We start from the raw sequence: 21,570 nt of genomic DNA, 5'->3' as shown, positions 1-21,570 counted from the left end.
AAAACCTTTCGAGGGGACACATAGTTAGGATTAAAGTTTCCTTGTTCTACTCTTTTTTTATTCTTCAGCTGCATGCGTTGAATTTCTGTTCAGTTTGTAAGGTTTCCATTTGAATTAGAAATTTGAAGTTCTAGAAGAGAAGGATACTATTTTGACTCATTTTGATCAGTACTATTGTTCCCATCCAACTTTGTAACAATAAAATAACACCCCTATTCATAAGGAAAGAGGAGTTGGGTTCACTGGTATAACTTTTTTCCCTTGAAAAATAACAAAATCAAAACCTACTAGATATGTACTTCTATAGTAAAATTAGATTTTTGGGTGCCATATTACTGGTTTTCTATAGTTCGAGAATTGAGACCATAAACCGGTTGGGCTAAACCAGCCATAACTTTGGATTATTGGCTGGCCCAGTTTTTAAACATTGAGTGAGTACAAGAAATAAGAGAATTTTCTTTTAACAAAAGAACAGGTGCCCAAACTGGAGACAAAGCACATCATCATCTATGCCTTGTCCCAACTATATGGGGTTGGCTACAGAATCCTGTTTCGCCATTCCATTATGTTCTATACCATATCCAATGTTAAGTTATGTGCGCTTGAATCATTTCTTATTACTTCCACCCAAGTCCTTTGCACTCTGCCCCTAGCTCTTCTAGCCCCTCCAACTTGTATCAGATCACTTTCCCCAGAAGGTGCTGCAGTTGGTCTTCTACTTCTAGGGAGACAAAGCACATGCACGACCTAAAAGAAAACCCTAGGATCATATAAGCTCTTTCTCATTCTTCCCTACTGATTCATCTTCCTTCACAGTTTTAAATTGTTGACAAAGATGATTACTCCATGTAAGTTTCTGTGTTCTATGAATTATAAATTTCCTGTTAAATCATTGAAAATTTTCCTTCAAGGGGTTAGGAGATAATCCAAGAGAAGGAAGATTTTGGAATTCGATCATAGAAAAATGCACAAAGAAGCTGGCAGTTTGGAAGAGAAACTACATTTCCCTCAGGGGTCGAATCACTTTAATCAAAGCTACTCTTGCGATGAGGGATTTCTTGTGGGAGTCAAGGGAAGGGAGAAAGGATCATGTGGTTAGGTGGGAAATAGTATGTAGGAGGAAGGAGTAGGGGGGTTTGGGATTAGGCAATCTAAGGAAGAAAAATACAACATTACTAGGTAAATTGCTGTGGAGGTGGCCTCTAAAAAGGGAGAGGCTTTGGCATAAAGTGGTAAGGAGCGTGCATGGTGCGGTAGACAACGGATGGGATGCTGGTGTATCTCGGCGTGCTACGCTGAAATCCCCATGGAAGGCTATTCATAGTATTCTTCCCGTTTTCCTGAACCTGGTCAGGTATGATATGATGCTAGTACTAGAGATAGGGTTTTGTTTTGGGAGGATGTTTGGATTGGTGACTGTGCCCTCAAGGACCTCTTTTCCTCCTTGTATTCCACCTCCTGTTTTAAAAATGAGCCAATTCAAAGGTTCATATCCTCTTCCTCTTCTTCTGGCATAAACTGGAATCTGGGCTTTAGAAGAGACTTGAGAGATTCAGAGCTTGACCAGGTTGCTTTGCTCCTTTGAACCATTGATTTCGTTTGCTTGGACCCTCCTTCTGTAGATTCCTATATTTGGAAACCTTTACCTTTGGGTTCCTTTTCTTGTGCTTCCTTGTGCTCCTCTCCTTTGCTTACCTTTTCATAGCAAGGAAGTTTGGTCCAAACCTGTCCCTCCTAAAGTTGGAGCCCTTTGTTGGGAAATCTCCCTTGGGAAAATCAACACTTTGGATGTTTTGCAAAAAAGAAGACCCAATCTTTGTATCTCTCCTAATTGGTGCACCCTTTGCAAAGCAAACAAGGAAAGTTGCTACCATTTACTAATCACTTGCCCTTTTGTTGTAGGCCTTTCGGAAAAGCTTTTTGATCTTTTTGGGTGCAGGTGGACAGAACCGGTGCAGATTTGCAATCTTTTTGATTCTACAACTTTCAGGTGGCCAAAGAGAAGAGGAAGAGTTTTGTGGAGGTGTGTGAGAGCTGCTTTGGTGTGGACTGTGCAGGAGGAATGAAATGCTAGAATCTTTAATGACAAGGAGAGGGATTAAACTTGTGTGTTTGGAAGCATCTTATGTAGGGCCATAAGTTGAGTAAAATCCTTGGATCTGTTCTCCTCCTACACTTTTGATGACATAAGGAGAAATTGGGAACAACTGGATAAAAGTTCTACAGTTAGAAGCAAGCCAGTGGTGGATTGGAAGTCTCTTGATGCAGGTGTCATTAAACTAAATTTTGATGGCAGTAGTTTGGGCAATCCGGGGCCTTCTGGAATAGGGGGAGTCTTTAGAAATGAAGGTCAGATTGTAGCTCTATTTTCTGGTCCTATAGGGTGGGGAGACTCAATAAATGCAGAACTCCAAGCTGTGTTACAAGGAGCAGAATATGCAAGAGGGTTGGCAGTGGAGCATTATGATTGAAGGTAATTCCAAATTGGTTGTTGGATGGCTAAAAGAACCAGAGACGGCAGCCTGGGTGTACAGGGGGACTTTAGAAGATTTAAGTGGCTGACTTCAAATATTTCAGTCACAGTTCAATGGGAAAGAAGATTGGAAAATGGGCTGGCAGACCTCCTGGCTAAACAAGGAGTACATAGGAATCAGCTCTTTTGGGCTCAATAGTAAGCTTTATGATGTAGTTAGGAGGCTGCATCTCGCACCTCTTAGTGGGGAATTGTATGATGTATACTTAGTTCTTTAATCAATAAAATTATCATTTTCATTATCTATCAAAAAAAATTTCCCTCAAGGGGTTAATCTGGTGAAGAGTTAGCACATTTAACTTTCCCGATTTGGCATTAAGATGTTAAATACTGCCGAGCAAAAAGTGAAAACTTCAGAGAACACAAATGGAATTGTTACTTTGAATTACTTGCAGAATTTTTTGACATTTTTTTTTCTATACAGAGAAAATAAGTGCCTATATTTACTATTTAACTTAAGCACTCGAGTGGATAGAACTGTAACAATCTTTAGTGAAGTTCAGTAGGTAAGCTTAACAGTGATATATGTTTTCTTGCATGTCCATCATTTCCAGGTTCATATATGGTGATAGCAACAAGGTTGTCAGCAATCTGTGGCCATCCAGTAAACAATATACACACATCTCCAAGGTGCTTGAGATCAAGATTTCTTGTTGTTGCTTGCCTTCACAAGAGTGCATTTACTTCAACTTGAAGATTCTATACCCAGCTTTGTTTCTTTGTTTAGCCACACCTTCAGTGAACAGTTCCAGGTAAGTTTCTTGCATGCTTCATACAATTCTGAAGTATTACTAATAATGTGGTTGGGGAGTACTAGATACACATTTTGGTCTACTTGAAGTGTAATTTCTGTTGCTGATGACCTAGTAGCTGAGATGGTCACTCAGTGTCCCTCTGAATATGGAGGCATGGGATCAAACCCACATAGGTGCAGGCTCTCCATGGTAAGGTCAGTGGACCTCATGTGCCCCCTGCTCTGTCCCCACCACCCCTTGATCATCCTGTAATGTGTAATATGTAATAAAAAAGGAGTGTAATTCCCATTTTGCATAATCCATAAAAAATCCTGTTGGAGTAACTCACGATGTGAAACCATAGTAGTTGGTATATTATATATTATGAGATGTCCTCTGTAATTTTTGATGAATTTGATGGACAAGCAATTTGATATACTGTGCTGTTCGTTTTTAGGAGTCATTCCCATGTAAGTTTCATACTTGAATGCTTTAAATTTGTAAATAGGTGATGATATCCCCAACTCAAGATATGGTAGTTTATATACATACATGATACACAGATCATAGTGAGCAGAAAAGAGAAATGAGTGGTTGAAATGGTGGAAGTATCCAGAACAGGAAAAGAACAAAAAAATAGGTGGGAAATAGAAGAAAGATAAATGTCAGAATGCTAATTACCTAATTCCATACCGTCAAGAAACATCTTTCCTATTCATGTGCTAAGCATTGTTACGCTTTCCTAGTTTGTCTTAATTTTCCTGTTTTTGAGTTGTGTTTCCCAGAAAACATCAGTTTTATTAGGAAAGAAGTTTCCTTGAAACTATAATCTTAAATGTGATTTGAATGCAGGGAAATATGAAATGCATTTTGACACACTGTAGTAAGTCAGTAAGTAAATTTTAGAATACAAACTCCAGTATATTTTCTCAAAAAAGCTCCAGTATAATTTCCTTTCATGGTGACCAAACGTGATTGGCAAGGTGACCTGGGTTCTACTTTTCTCAAACAATGATTGGGTTACCTGTGGATTAGTCACATGTCATCTGGTGTGGACACATTTAAGGCCTCATGGAAGATGCGCAGACCTCCCCTCTATTTTATTTTCATGGAATCCACTCATCATGTCCCCAAGTATATCTCTTACCTTCTCAGAATCCTACTTTGAAGAGGTTCTCTCTCTACCCCTCTCTTGGGTTGATCATCTTTATCCTGAATTTCCTTTTCCTTTTTCTGGATGTTTGTGTGGGTCAAATTGGAGTTTAATGGGCACAAACTTTATTTGCACTAAATGTAAGGGCAGGTTCTTTGCTTTTAAGAATTCAACGTTCTGTCAATTCCTTTGATATTTTATTTTTCTCGTGAAATATGATATCTGTATTTATGTTACAAGTCCACCTAAAGCAATTTCTTTCATAACTCTAACCCTTGTCATCTCACTTGGATGCTTAAGACTTCTATACTTTGTTAAACCGAATTTTATTTGTTCTTGTACATGAATGCCTTACTTGATAATCAAGAATGTCATTGCAAGAACCTGTTTTATAAATGAAAATGGGTATTGGGGATCTTCTCTCCTTTTGCAAAAGGTTACCGGAAGTAGGGGTGTCAATTGGACTGGATTTGGTTCAATCCGATCCAGTCCAATGCGAGTCCATTACAAATGGACCAGGTCCAATCCAATACAATGAATATTTTGGACCAGTCCAATTCAATGTCTGGACCATCCAATCTGTTCAAATTTGTTTTAATTTAGATTGGTTTTAACCCAAACCTGGTCCATTGACACCTATATTCTTATCTTCTATCAATGGAGCAGATACTGTCTCAATCCAACCCAATCCAATATTACAGATGGACCATTTAGTTTGGACCAGTCCAATTCAATATGTCTTGTTGGTCCGTCCAATCCATCCAAATGGTTTTGGTTTGGACGGGGTCCAATCCAAAACCGGTTCATTGACATCGCTAATTGGAAAGGAACTTTGCAAACTATTATCATAGTTGTCAGTTTGTGTGACTTGGCTCCCTTTATAGCATTTGCTGTTAATATATTGAGCTTAATGTGGTATTTGTACATTTTAATAGCAATGGTACGGAGTTGCATTTATGTTTCTCTAACAGGCTTGTCAGTTTTTTGGTTCTCCACTTATAATGAGTGAATATGCTAATAAGAAACCTTGTATCCGGGACCCATAAATGACCTTACCCCATTACTGACCTTGGATTTTTTAGGTGATTGGTGGCATCAGGTAACCAACTCAGATATTACTGAACAGTGAACACCATCCTTATTATCTACGTTAGGTTGATACTTCATAGAAATTTTTGCCAATTGTGTCCCTACTCGTACTCTGGATGAGAATACACAATAACTTTTTCTTTTTGACTCGTCCTGTGATTTTCTAGAATGTCATCCATCTATAGCCTAAAGAAGTTTTTAGCAAGAAAAAATGTTTTTTAATTCTGCTTTATAATCTTGCAACATCAGCTGATTCACCAAAATACTCAAGGAAACACATTTGATAAGAATATATGCTGAATATGCATTTAAAGTCATATTTATTATTATTATTATTACTGGGATTATGAAAACGCTTGGTACAGAGTCTTTCTGTTGCAGAATTCCATTTTTAGACATTCATGGTTCATTTGTTTCTCCAAATATTTTCAAGGCCCATGCCCTGATTGGGCATATGTTTGGTGGACCTCTTGGGGAGCTTCCGATGATATCTTCCCTCACCAAGAGCTCATGGACAAATATAGAGAGCCTACAGAAGCAGACATTGAAATTAACATTCTGGAAATAGAAGATGAATTCCAAATAGATAAAGACCTTATTAGTTTGGATTTTAATTCGTAACCCTTAAAGAAAACATGGTTCTTTAAAAAAATCACTAAAGAAGAAAGGTATTGTATCAGAGAAGTGTGGTACGATGACATGACGAAAGCTAAGGAAAATATCCCTTTTTGGGATTGATTTGCAAAATAGAACCAGTTTATACAACCTCCCTTTGAAGAATTAGAGTTATGTGTTATATAGAAAAAGCTGTCTAAAGCTTGGAAAACAGCAACAACCAGGAAAACTATGGAATCAATACATCCACTTTTAGAAACTATAAAGATAGGAAATGATGAGTTTATATCTAGCCCAATAAAAAAACTCAACGATAATAAAAGAGTCTGAAAAGGTCTCGCCAGAACATTGTTCTCAAATAATAAAACAAAATAATTATACAAACATATGCCTAAATGTCTTAGAAAAACAAACCACATGATAGAATCTTTATTAAGCTCACTAGAAATCTCTAAATCCAGAGCAATAATAAAAAAAAAAAGACCAATGGCCATTATGCCGAGCTTCCCCGAAAACATGAAAATCAAAACAAACCTAGTAGACTTGTCAAAAATAAGCTATCAAGAATTATCAGTCAGATTGATATAATAAAAAAAGAAAGACCAATGGCCATTATGTCGAACTTCCCTGAAAATATAAAATCAAAACAAACCTAATGGACCTGTCAAAAATAAGCTATCAAGAATTACCAGCCAGATTGATGTCCCCTTTAATTTGGGAAAATGGAGAAACTTCCAAATCTATTAAAACCAAAAAAGGAAGATGATTTATCAGACTCCAGATCAGTGAATTTCATGGGAGAATATTCAAATAATGAATCTGTAGCCGGGAATTATTCCATTAAAAATCTGGAGATAAATAAACTCTCCTACCAAAGTAGAAAGCCTTATTATTCTAGGCATACCCAAGTTGATCTTCTATTTGAAGAACCAATGAAACCCCAAGTCGGATATAATTGGAATACATTCTATGAATGGAATTTAGATGGGAAATCTGAATATCAGATTCATGACATGATAGCCCATATGACTATGTATGCTTGTGCTAACAAATTGGCTGGTAATGATGAAAATGTGATAGCCACCGTCATCACTGAATCCTTTACAGGACAATTGAAAGGTCGGTGGAACAATTACCTTACAGAAGGAGAAATGGATTATATCCTTAATGCTGTAAAAAGGGATGAAGACGGTGAAAGGATTCTTAGCCAAGGACAACTAATATCTGATGCAGTAATGACTTTAATCCTTAACATCCTAAGTCAGTTCATAGGAAATTCATTAGACATGTGGGAGAGACTAAGAGAACAATTAATAAACCTCAGATGCCAAACCTTATCTGATTTAGATGGTATAAAGATGTATTATTGTCCAAAGTAAATAGATTGACCAACTCTAGACAGGATTTATGGAAATAACAAGGTCTTTATCTATTTGGATTTAAAATCTAACCTAATAAGGTCTTTATCTATTTGGAATTCATCTTCTCTTCGGGTTTTATGGTAGTCCGATGGTGAATTATTTGTTATTGGTGTTCCATAGGTAGAGTAAATAATTCCTGTGGGAGGTCATGCCAGGCCTACCGATCTCTTGGATCTTGTGTCCATTAAATTGGCGTCTTCCGATCTCTTGGACCGTGTGTCCATTGATAAGGCATACGAAAGCCGTGAGGATGTCGAGGCTCTTTTAAACCTGAGTTCTCTAGACTCATCTTGCTCACTAAATATGGAGGCTAATTCGGTGGATTCAATAGGACTAGGGGGCTCTACTTTAGAGAGTGACCAACTTTCGGGTATCTTCACTTCATTCCAAGTGATCTACCTAGGAATCGTAACATTATGTCCATATTTTTTTATAGACAGAGATTTGACTAAAGATGTCCTGTTACTACTTTCTCCAGAGTCTTCGGGAGAACTAGAGGCGGTCCTAAATAACCTCTTCATCTTATCCTTTTACTTCACCAAATATGGTCAATCAACTTTCACAGCCTTCACTCTCTTCGGCCTACAACGCGATTACGACAATGGCTCAAGGGTTCTAGCCTTGGTAAAACCGGTAGGTGTCTAGGCTGTCCGACTGGGGTTTTAGCCCAGTGACATCTCCGAAGAAGCTACAGTCTTTGGGTTCTAGCCAAAGGTTCTAGGATACCTTCCAGCGGCCAGAGATTTGAGTAAGGTAGAAACAGGTTCTCATGTTGAAGGGCGTATGGTCAATATGGAAGATAGAACATAAAGGGTTTAGGAGCCGAGATATGGGAGATTTAGGGATCAAGGGCTCTGATACCAATATGGGGAACATTAATAATATGAACGGGGAAGATGACCAGTAATGATCAATAAGGGGAACAGTAATAATATGAACTAGGAAGATGAACAGTAATGATATACAGAGAGATGCTATGCAGGGAGATAAACAATACTTGGAAAATACTATTCAGAAAGCATATAATGATTGAAAAACTTCTTAATAGAAATCTTAATAATAGTACTAACAGATATATAGCACACAGGTACAACAGCAGACACTCTTACAAGATTACAAGAAATCTCTCAGAAACAAAGCACTCAAAACTTCTCAGAAAAACACTCAAACAGGACTTAATACTCTAAAGACTTATAGACTTTTTTCTCAAATCTTGTACACTCTTCTACTCGAAGGAATAGCGATTTATAGAGGTGGCCGAGGTTTCCAGAGCGATATAGCTTGAACCACTTTATTCGATCTTATCTTTAGGGCTTTTATAATTTAGATGTCTTTTACCTTCTCTTATTGCGCATCATAATTATTGAGATGCTTCCTTATCACCTTCTTGTCTTATTAGGAACAATTGTCAAAACTTTTACTATTTCGGATGAGATGGAATCCTCAAATAGTGTCACGACCTTGGTGCGGGTTGAGAGAGCGAACACTTTCCGTCTCGAGGTCCTTCAAAATGCCTTTACTTTTTTCTTTCATCTTTTCAACCATACATAAGGACATTTTTTCGAGTTCTAATGGGTCCAAGTCTAGGAACTTACTTCGAAGCATGTCCATGTAGGATTCAAAGATGAACTGGATAATGTCGTCTTCTTTCGAGGTAGGCTTGAGGACATCTGTGAGATCAAATTTATCCCACCATTTTATTTCAATTTTCCTCTCAATAGCTGGAGGCATCTAAGAAATATCTAGGTGATAACTCCATTTAGAATCTAAGGGAGACGAAATGTCTTGAAGAACTCGAATTGTTTTGCATGCTCGAATTCCAGATAAGCTCTCCCATTACCAAAGGCTCTATATTTGTCCATGAGCTCTTTGTGAGGGAAGATATCATCGGAAGCTCCCCAAGAGGTCCACCAAACATATGCCCAGTCAGGGTATGGGCATTGAGAATCTTCGGAGAAATGAATGAACCATGAATGTCTAAAAATGGAATTCTACAACAAAAAGATTCTGTACCAAGCGTCTTGATAATCCTAGTAATTGAATATTTTGGGTTTTCTATCAATAGGCTTGGTATTGAATTTTGGCTTGCTTGCATCACCCCAGGCAGACAGAGAGATGAACTTGACTATTACTAACTTGCAATAGGCTAGTTCAGTTTTATTTGGATCTCTGAAATAGTGTAAATCCCGTATGAAGAATAATTTCTTTATAATACTTCTGGTCCTTATTTTGACCACAGACAATGAAATAATGCCCATCTAGGATGAAGAGGGCAAAGTGTTGAAGAGCTCATTCCAGATTGACATGAGTGGAGACGGCGACGGCTTCTTCTCGTGAGATAGTTACCACGAAATTTGAAGAATTAGGCATGTACTGGCTGGAATTAGCCTCTTCCATTGCTGGAGATGGATCCGTAATTAAGGAAGACATTAATGGGGACTGATTAGTCCTTGAACTTGTTTCGATCTCATAATTAGATCTTGGATTGGACTCATTAGTCCTTTTAGGGCACCTGGATTGGTCTGGCTTTTGTGGGAATTTGTGATTCTACCTCTTCAGAATTAGAAGAAGGTGAACCAGAAATCTCAACAAGAGAATCTTCTACCTCTTCATCAAAATGTTGTGCTAATGATATATGCACCTGTAAAAGTGAGACAGATACTGTTGAGGAAGAGTCAGAAGAACTCAATGTATTAACCTTATAGATGAAGAATATCTATTGGAAAGTAGAAGATTGACTCTCTGATTGATTCTCCATAATTTTAGGTTCATCAGTTTAGGAAACATACATAAGTTAGTTTCCTAGAATCATGGGATATCCTAGAATCATGGGATATTAATTGGAGAATCCCACTGATATAGAAATTAGTTTTCTAGGAAAAGTTAGTTTCCTATTTTATCGCCCTGTAAGTTAGCTCTGTAATTCTATATAAAGTTGTGTATATGCTCCTTCCAAGACAATACAATCAATTCATTTTTTCTCTCAAATTCTCTCATGGTATCAGAGCTGGTCACGACCTAATCTACACATAGTATCTCTTCGGTCATCTCTGCTACTGCTAATTCAAGAACTCTCTAACAGTATTTGGGAGGTTCTTAAGTATCCTTGATTCTTCTTCGATATCAGCTACAAATCTGAACTCTACATTTTTTTTCTTCTTCTGGACTGTTGCGCCATCGGATTCATCCTTTTTCTTAGATCTCTTTGTAGAGACATCGGATTAGTTTTGATTTTGAGAGGTTTCGATCCACTCTTCAATTTGACAAAGCATTACAATTACCTTTTTTTGGACATTGGTTGAAAGATTCTTTAGGCCTTCATCTCCAACCCTTACTAAATTTTTCAGACCTTCATTGTCTGTTTTTCTCTCTCTTTCTTGAAGCCCGCCCAATATGTCAGAAGCCACGTATCAAATACCACTGCACAATCGGAAGAAGTCTCCTCTCATCAAGCATCCGGCGACCTGCAAAACATTCAGGCAGCATTTAGGTTGAACGGGAAAAATTATTTGAAGTGGTCTCAGTTTGTTTGAACATATTTAAAGGGAAAAGGAAAGCTTAGCCATCTCTTAGGGACAGAACGGAAGGAAGGAGATCCAAGACTTGATGCATGGGGCGAAGCTGACTCCATGATCATGTCATGGTTATGGAATTCAATGAACCCTGAAATCAGCAACACACGTATGTTTTTATCCATGGCTAAAGAGATCTGGGATGACGTCCGACAAACATATTCAAAGGCACGTGATGCAGCACAAGTGTACGAAATTAAAGTCAAGACTGGAGCGACTAAACAAGGCAGCAAGACAATTACCGAGTACGCAAATTTACTATAGAACCTATGGCAAGAACTCGATCATTATTGGTGCATTGAGAATAAATGTGTAGCAGATGCAGCAATCCTAAAGAGTTTTATCGAAAAAGATCACGTTTATGACTTTCTTGCAGGACTCAACGCAGAATTTGATCAAGTTAGGGTCCAGATTCTCGGCAAAGAAGAGGTACAATCTCTAAATGAGACTATTTCTCTGATTCGTGCTGAAGAAAGCCATAGGGGGGGGTATGCTTGAACCCCAAGTACTAGAAGGTTCAGCCATGGCTACAAGGATGGAACAATCAAAAATACTGGAAGGAATAAAGACAGATTTGTCCTCTACACTGGACAACAAGGAGTTTCTTTGGTGTACCTATTGCAAGAAACCAAGGCACACCAAAGAGAAGTGTTGGAAGCTGAATGGTAAACCATCGAACAGGGAATGGGGCTACCAAGGAAGACAATAGAAGAGTCGAAATCAAGCTAACTTCACCACGAATCAGCCGAGCCAAGAAAAGCCTCCAGACAAGACCGAGTTCAATAAGGAGGAGCTCAAAAAGTTAAGGGGGCTTTTGGGATCGTTGGAGAAACCTAGTGGTGCAGGCTCTCTTGCAATCTCAGGTAAGTTTTCTATTCCTCACGGACTAAATGTCTCAGATGAACCTATTAGGGATTTATGGGTTATTGACTCAGGAGCCACAGATCACATGACTCACTCCTCACTACATTTTAGCACTTATACCCCCTGCCCAAGCAATCAAAAAATAGCCATTGCAAACGGTTCCCTTACTACCGTAGATGGCCTTGGGGATATCCATATCAATCAATCACTTACGCTAAAAAATGCCCTTCATGTTCCCAAATTGTCCACTAACCTGGTATCCATCCAAAAACTCACCCATGACATGAACTGTAATGTGCTTTTCTATCATTCTTACTGTATATTTCAGGACCAGGATTCGGGGAAGAGGATTGGACTTGCTAAGGAGAAGAATGGACTCTACTATCTTGAAGAAACATGCCAATCAAATATTGTCCAGGATAAGTTATCTCTGTCATTCCTTTCATCATCCAACAAAGACACCATTTGGCTTCATCACTTTAGACTAGGACATCCATCTTTTGGAATTCTAAAAACTATGTTTCCCTCCTTGTTTAAGGATTGAGTATTGAATATTTTCATTGTGATGTGTGTGAATTTGCAAAACACAAGCGTGTGCCCTTTCCAATCAGTAACAAGAGAAGTTCAGTCCCATTCTTTTTTATCCATAGTGATATATGGGGACCCTCCACAGTTCCAAATGTGTCTGGCTCACGATGGTTCGTCTCTTTTATTGATGATTGCACTAGGGTCTCTTGGATCTTTCTTCTTAAATCTAAAGCAGATGTAAGTAATTTACTCCCAAATTTCCATAACATGATTCAAAATCAGTTTGGGGTCAGAATCAAAAGACTTAGATCGGATAATGTACGGGATTATTTCAACCAAGCTTTATCCCCATATTTTCAAAAAGAAGGGATTATCCATGAATCCTCCTGCATTAATACTCCACAACAAAACGGAGTAGCAGAAAAGAATGGTCATCTACTAGCTACAACCCGAGCCTTACTTTTCCACCAACAAGTTCCAAAAACCTATTGGGGGGAAGTTGTGCTTACAGCCGCATACATTATAAATTAATTACCTTCGAGGGTGTTGGGATTTAAAACACCAATGGAAACACTTTCTCAATTTTATCTCGATCTAGGTACAACAAATAATCTCACCCCAAGAATCTTTGGATGCATTGCTTTTGTCCATGTCCATAGCCATAATAGAGGGAAGTTAGATCCAAGAGTCGTCAAGTGTAATTTTGTGGGTTATTCGTCCACCCAAAAGGATTATAAGTGTTACCACCCACCTACCAAAAAATTCTTTGTCTCTATTGATGTCACTTTTGAAGAAAAAACACCATATTTCACTCAACCTTATCTTCAGGGGAAGTCCTTGTCATTCATTGAAGATAAGGATAGAGATTTGTTCCCGCTTGGTCTACCTACAAGTTCTCAACACCCAAACTTGGCATCTATACCAGTTCAATCCGTATCTGCACCTATCGAACCACCTCAAACCAAACCAACTTCTTCACCCATTCATACCAGACCCATGATAGAGAATGATGAACTTTGTGACTCTATGAGAATGAGGTAAATACAGTTCCAGAAATTTCTTCTGAATTAGCATCTGACCAAGATCTTCCTATTGCCCTTAGGAAAGGCACAAGAGAATGCACTAAACATTCCTTATTATCCCTTAGCAAATTTTGTGTCCTTTAAAAAATTCTCACCACCACATAAGAGTTTCCTAGTTAGTCTAAACACCATTCATATTCCTAATACTTTATCTGAGGCATTATCTAATGAGAAATGGAAAGATGCTATGAGAGAAGAGATGCTGACTCTAGATAAGAATCAAACATGGGAAATTGTTGACCTACCACCAAGAAAGAAACTCGTGGGCTGCAAGTGGGTTTTCACAGTAAATTACAAGTCAGATGGCTCTCTAGAAAGATACAATGCAAGACTCATGACAAAGGGATATACACAAACCTATGGTGTTGACTATCATGAGACATTCACTCCAGTGGCTAAGATGAATACGGTAAGAATTTTGTTGTCACTAGCGGCTAACTTCGATTGGTACTTGGAGCAATTTGATGTAAAAAATGCTTTTCTTCACGGTAATTTAGAAGAGGAGATATACATGGATATTCCTCCAGGCTTCAAAGGAAATCTAAAAGGAAATAAAGTTTGCAGGTTGAAGAAAGCACTATATGGTCTCAAGCAATCACCTAGGGCGTGATTTGGAAGATTTACTAAAGTTATGCTTGCCATCGGATACAAACAAAGTCAGGGAGTTCATACACACTTTATAAAGAACTCGGATGCAGGGGGAGTCACGACTCTTCTGGTATATGTCGATGGCATAATTGTGACAGGAAAAGATGAAAAGGAGAAGGAAGCCTTGAGAAGATGCCTAGTCAAAGAATTCGAAATAAGAGAACTTGGGAGATTGAAGTATTTTCTAGGGATTGAAGTAGCTCATTCCATAGAAGGCAACTTTATCTCACAACAGAAATATGTAATAGATCTTTTAAGAGAGACAGGAAAGTTAGCACGCAAACCATCCTCCACACCGATTGAGCCAAATCACAAATTGGGAGAAGCAAATGAAGATCCAATCGTGAATAGGGAAATTTACCAAAGATTAGTAGGAAAACTTATATATCTTTCCCACACAAGGCCAGACATAGCATATGCCGTGAGCGTGGTTAGCCAATTTATGCACAACACGAAAAAGGTTCACCTACAGGCGGTTTATAGGATACTATATTATCTAAAGGCTAATCCTGGCAAAGGAATCTTGTTTAAAAGAAATACTGGATTAGCCCTAGAGGCATACACCGATGCAGATTATGTAGGCTCTCCCGTGGATAGGCGGTCCACTACAGGTTACTATACGTTCCTTGGAGGAAATCTTGTGACATGGAGGAGTAAGAAGCAGAATGTGGTAGCTAGATCAAGTGCGGAGGCAGAATTCAGGGCAATGGCTCAAGGAGTATGTGAATTACTATGGCTCAAGATAATTTTGGAAGACCTAAAGATCAGATGGGAAGGTCCAATGAGATTATTCTACGACAACAAGTCAGCTATTAACATTGCTCACAATCCCGTCCAACATGACAAGACAAAGCACATTGAGATAGATAGGCATTTCATAAAGGAAAAACTGGATAGCGGATTAATTTGCACTCCATACGTCTCAACGAATGGTCAACTGGCAGATGTGCTGACAAAAGGGCTTTGCAGTGTGGCATTCCAAGGACTTATCTCCAAGCTGAGAATGAAAGATGCATATTCACCAACTTGAGGGAGAGTGTTGGAAAGTAGAAGATTGACTCTCTAATTGATTCTCCATAATTTTAGGTCCATCAGTTTAGGAAACATACATAAGTTAGTTTCCTAGAATCATGGGATATTAATTGGAGAATCCCACTGATATAGAAATTAGTTTTCTAGGAAAAGTTAGTTTCCTATTTTATCGCCCTGTAAGCTAGCTCTATAATTCTATATAAAGTTGTGTATATGCTCCTTCCAAGACAATACAATCAATTCATTTTTTCTCTCAAATTCTCTCAATATCTTCTAGAGATACTTAATGAAATTCCTAATGAGGAATCAAAGAAAAAATACATGCTAACAGCCTTACAAAGTAGAGTTGAAAGAGCCAACAAAGAGAAACCTAAACAGTTGTTGGATGAACATAATATAATTTCTTATAGAAAAATAATTAGAAGATCTCAAGCAGAAACTTCTCGACCTCCTACAATACAAGAGCTATAGGAAGAAATTAATCAACTAAAAAGAGAGTTAAAAACCCTCAAATTAAGGGTCGACCAATTAGAAGCCGAAAAATTCTGGGAAAATCAATAAAAAAAACATCAGAACAGGTTTCCGATGAATTTGTCGGAAACGATTAAGAGTTTAAATACTCTATAGAAGAAGTTAAATACCAAAAATGGTATTCTAAGATTACCATCAGAATCAAGGATTACAATTTCTTAGTAATAACCTTAATAGACTCAGGCGCAGATAATGATTGTATTAAAGAAGGAATTGTGCCTTCTAGATATTTTGAGAAAATATCCCAGCAAGTCAATGCCGTGGATGGAAGAAAGCTTAAAATAAAATACACGATTCTAGTAGCCCATATCTGCAACCAAGGAGATTGTCTAAAGTCTACTTTCCTTATGGTAAAAAACCCAAGACAAGAAGTCATTCTGGGAACTCCATTCTTGTTATCCATCCTCCCTTGCCAAATTGATTCTTCAGGAATCACGGCAACAATAGGAGAGATTTCGGAAACTTAAAAGTTTTGCCAAAAAACTAGAACTTCAACTATTAAAACTCTGAAAGAGTGTAAAAGGCAGAGTAAAGCTTATAGCGGAATTACAAACTGAAATAAAAGAAAGACAACTAATTAAGCAGCTTGAAGAACCTAATTGCAATTAGAAATTGAAAACTTCCAAACCAAGTTAATAAAGGAAATTTGCGCTGAAACACCTAATGCATTTTGGTATAGGAAAAAGCATATAGTGGAATTACTATATAAAGAAGATTTTAGAGAATCACAAATTCCCACAAAAGCCAGACCAATCCAAGTGCCCTAAAAGGACTAATGAGTCCAATCCAAGATCTAATTATGAGATCGAAGCAAGTTCAAGGACTAATCAGTCCCCATTAATGTCTTCCTTAATTACGGATCCATCTCCAGCAATGGAAGAGGCTAATTCCAGCCAGTACATGCCTAATTCTTCAAATTTCGTGGTAACTATCTCACGAGAAGAAGCCGTCGCCGTCTCCACTCATGTCAATCTGGAATGAGCTCTTCAACACTTTGCCCTCTTCATCCTAGATGGGCATTATTTCATTGTCTGTGGTCAAAATAAGGACCAGAAGTATTATAAAGAAATTATTCTTCATACGGGATTTACACTATTTCAGAGATCCAAATAAAACTGAACTAGCCTATTGCAAGTTAGTAATAGTCAAGTTCATCTCTCTGTCTGCCTGGGGTGATGCAAGCAAGCCAAAATTCAATACCAAGCCTATTGATAGAAAACCCAAAATATTCAATTACTAGGATTATCAAGACGCTTGGTACAGAATCTTTTTGTTGTAGAATTCCATTTTTAGACATTCATGGTTCATTCATTTCTCCGAAGATTCTCAATGCCCATACCCTGACTGGGCATATGTTTGGTGGACCTCTTGGGGAGCTTCCGATGATATCTTCCCTCACAAAGAGCTCATGGACAAATATAGAGCCTTTGGTAATGGGAGAGCTTATCTGGAATTCGAGCATGCAAAACAATTCGAGTTCTTCAAGACATTTCGTCTCCCTTAGATTCTAAATGGAGTTATCACCTAGATATTTCTTAGATGCCTCCAGCTATTGAGAGGAAAATTGAAATAAAATGGTGGGATAAATTTGATCTCACAGATGTCCTCAAGCCTACCTCGAAAGAAGACGACATTATCCAGTTCATCTTTGAATCCTACATGGACATGCTTCGAAGTAAGTTCCTAGACTTGGACCCATTAGAACTCGAAAAAATGTCCTTATGTATGGTTGAAAAGATGAAAGAAAAAAGTAAAGGCATTTTGAAGGACCTCGAGACGGAAAGTGTTCGCTCTCTCAACCCGCACCAAGGTCGTGACACTATTTGAGGATTCCATCTCATCCGAAATAGTAAAAGTTTTGACAATTGTTCCTAATAAGACAAGAAGGTGATAAGGAAGCATCTCAATAATTATGATGCGCAATAAGAGAAGGTAAAAGACATCTAAATTATAAAAGCCCTAAAGATAAGATCGAATAAAGTGGTTCAAGCTATATCGCTCTGGAAACCTCGGCCACCTCTATAAATCGCTATTCCTTCGAGTAGAAGAGTGTACAAGATTTGAGAAAAAAGTCTATAAGTCTTTAGAGTATTAAGTCCTGTTTGAGTGTTTTTCTGAGAAGTTTTGAGTGCTTTGTTTCTGAGAGATTTCTTGTAATCTTGTAAGAGTGTCTGCTGTTGTACCTGTGTGCTATATATCTGTTAGTACTATTATTAAGATTTCTATTAAGAAGTTTTTCAATCATTATATGCTTTCTGAATAGTATTTTCCAAGTATTGTTTATCTCCCTGCATAGCATCTCTCTGTATATCATTACTGTTCATCTTCCTAGTTCATATTATTACTGTTCCCCTTATTGATCATTACTGGTCATCTTCCCCGTTCATATTATTAATGTTCCCCATATTGGTATCAGAGCCCTTGATCCCTAAATCTCCCATATCTCGGCTCCTAAACCCTTTATGTTCTATCTTCCATATTGACCATACGCCCTTCAACATGAGAACCTGTTTCTACCTTACTCAAATCTCTGGCCGCTGGAAGGTATCCTAGAACCTTTGGCTAGAACCCAAAGACTGTAGCTTCTTCGGAGATGTCACTGGGCTAAAACCCCAGTCGGACAGCCTAGACACCTACCGGTTTTACCAAGGCTAGAACCCTTGAGCCATTGTCGTAATCGCGTTGTAGGCTGAAGAGAGTGAAGGCTGTGAAAGTTGATTGACCATATTTGGTGAAGTAAAAGGATAAGATGAAGAGGTTATTTAGGACCGCCTCTAGTTCTCCCGAAGACTCTGGAGAAAGTAGTAACAGGACATCTTTAGTCAAATCTCTGTCTATAAAAAAATATGGACATAATGTTACGATTCCTAGGTAGATCACTTGGAATGAAGTGAAGATACCCGAAAGTTGGTCACTCTCTAAAGTAGAGCCCCCTAGTCCTATTGAATCCACCGAATTAGCCTCCATATTTAGTGAGCAAGATGAGTCTAGAGAACTCAGGTTTAAAAGAGCCTCGACATCCTCACGGCTTTCGTATGCCTTATCAATGGACACACGGTCCAAGAGATCGGAAGACGCCAATTTAATGGACACAAGATCCAAGAGATCGGTAGGCCTGGCATGACCTCCCACAGGAATTATTTACTCTACCTATGGAACACCAATAACAAATAATTCACCATCGGACTACGATAAAACCCGAAGAGAAGATGAATTCCAAATAGATAAAGACCTTATTAGGTTAGATTTTAAATCCAAATAGATAAAGACCTTGTTATTTCCATAAATCCTGTCTAGAGTTGGTCAATCTATTTACTTTGGACAATAATACATCTTTATACCATCTAAATCAGATAAGGTTTGGCATCTGAGGTTTATTAATTGTTCTCTTAGTCTCTCCCACATGTCTAATGAATTTCCTATGAACTGACTTAGGATGTTAAGGATTAAAGTCATTACTGCATCAGATATTAGTTGTCCTTGGCTAAGAATCCTTTCACCGTCTTCATCCCTTTTTACAGCATTAAGGATATAATCCATTTCTCCTTCTGTAAGGTAATTGTTCCACCGACCTTTCAATTGTCCTGTAAAGGATTCAGTGATGACGGTGGCTATCACATTTTCATCATTACCAGCCAATTTGTTAGCACAAGCATACATAGTCATATGGGCTATCATGTCATGAATCTGATATTCAGATTTCCCATCTAAATTCCATTCATAGAATGTATTCCAATTATATCCGACTTGGGGTTTCATTGGTTCTTCAAATAGAAGATCAACTTGGGTATGCCTAGAATAATAAGGCTTTCTACTTTGGTAGGAGAGTTTATTTATCTCCAGATTTTTAATGGAATAATTCCCGGCTACAGATTCATTATTTGAATATTCTCCCATGAAATTCACTGATCTGGAGTCTGATAAATCATCTTCCTTTTTTGGTTTTAATAGATTTGGAAGTTTCTCCATTTTCCCAAATTAAAGGGGACATCAATCTGGCTGGTAATTCTTGATAGCTTATTTTTGACAGGTCCATTAGGTTTGTTTTGATTTTATATTTTCAGGGAAGTTCGACATAATGGCCATTGGTCTTTCTTTTTTTATTATATCAATCTGACTGATAATTCTTGATAGCTTATTTTTGACAAGTCTACTAGGTTTGTTTTGATTTTCATGTTTTCGGGGAAGCTCGGCATAATGGCCATTGGTCTTTTTTTTTTTATTATTGCTCTGGATTTAGAGATTTCTAGTGAGCTTAATAAAGATTCTATCATGTGGTTTGTTTTTCTAAGACATTTAGGCATATGTTTGTATAATTATTTTGTTTTATTATTTGAGAACAATGTTCTGGCGAGACCTTTTCAGACTCTTTTATTATCGTTGAGTTTTTTTATTGGGCTAGATATAAACTCATCATTTCCTATCTTTATAGTTTCTAAAAGTGGATGTATTGATTCCATAGTTTTCCTGGTTGTTGCTGTTTTCCAAGCTTTAGACAGCTTTTTCTATATAACACATAACTCTAATTCTTCAAAGGGAGGTTGTATAAACTGGTTCTGTTTTGCAAATCAATCCCAAAAAGGGATATTTTCCTTAGCTTTCGTCATGTCATCGTACCACACTTCTCTGATACAATACCTTTCTTCTTTAGTGATTTTTTTAAAGAACCATGTTTTCTTTAAGGGTTACGAATTAAAATCCAAACTAATAAGGTCTTTATCTATTTGGAATTCATCTTCTATTTCCAGAATGTTAATTTCAATGTCTGCTTCTGTAGGCTCTCTATATTTGTCCATGAGCTCTTGGTGAGGGAAGATATCATCGGAAGCTCCCCAAGAGGTCCACCAAACATATGCCCAATCAGGGCATGGGCCTTGAAAATATTTGGAGAAACAAATGAACCATGAATGTCTAAAAATGGAATTCTGCAACAGAAAGACTCTGTTGTAATAAAATACAAGATTCCTATAGCTCCTATTTGCAATTAAGGAACTTGTCTGAAGTCTACTTTCCTTATGGTAAACGACCTAAGACAAGAAGTCTTGCTGGGAACTCCATTCTTATTGTCCATCCTCCCTTGCCAAATTGATTCTTCAGGTATCATGACAACAATAGGAGAAATTCCGATTACTTCTAAGTTTTGCCAAAAACCCAGAGCTTCAACTATTAACACTCTAAAAGAGAGTGTAAAAGTCAAAGTAAAGATTATAGTGGAATTACAAACCGAGGTAAAAGAAAGACAGCTGATTAACCAGTTTGAAGACATAGTGCATTCTGACAAAGGAAAAAGCTTACAGTGGAATTACCATATGAAGAAGATTTTAGAGATGAAAAAATTCCCACAAAAGCTAGACCAATTCAAATGAGTGATAGATTATTGGAAATCCGTAAAAAAAATCCAAGATTTATTGGAGAAGGGTCTAATTAGACCAAGCAAATCCCCCTAGAGCTGCCTTGCTTTTTATATAGAAAATGGATTAGCAGCATCTGCTAAGAAATTGAAACTCTTCCAAACAAAAATTTGATTTTTAGGATATGAAATATCCAAAGGGAAAATAACACCAATCCAAAGATTAATAGAATTTGTTGATGAATTCCTTGATGAGATCAAAGATAAAAAAACCCAACTTCAAAGATTCTTAGGCAGTCTAAATTATGTAGCAGACTATTACAAGGATTAGCTCAAGACCGCCAATTACTCGAAAGAAGAACCCTTCAGAATGGAGCGAACAGTTCACTCAAACAGTGAAAAAAATTAAGCAACGGGT

General features: G+C 37.7%; 1 protein-coding gene across 4 annotated transcripts in view; it reads left to right on the top strand.

Annotated features, from left to right (window-relative positions):
- LOC148848135 (jagunal-like protein) overlaps positions 1-21,570 on the top strand; it is a 31,917-nt gene that overhangs the window by 3,584 nt on the left and 6,763 nt on the right. For 2 of the 4 annotated variants that reach the window (XM_088949480.1, XM_088949483.1), the window contains exon 2: positions 3,088-3,285. The gene's annotated coding sequence lies outside the window, so the exon portion shown is untranslated. Of the gene's footprint in view, positions 1-3,087; positions 3,286-3,400; positions 3,483-21,570 lie in introns of all 4 variants that reach the window. The other 2 variants (XM_088949481.1, XM_088949482.1) reach the window with 2 other exon arrangements.

The sequence above is a fragment of the Nelumbo lutea genome, chromosome 6, assembly GCF_056320005.1.
Source record: "Nelumbo lutea isolate HS-2025 chromosome 6, American lotus-T2T, whole genome shotgun sequence".
NCBI lineage: Eukaryota > Viridiplantae > Streptophyta > Magnoliopsida > Proteales > Nelumbonaceae > Nelumbo > Nelumbo lutea.
This window is presented reverse-complemented; position numbering and strand designations above follow the sequence as displayed.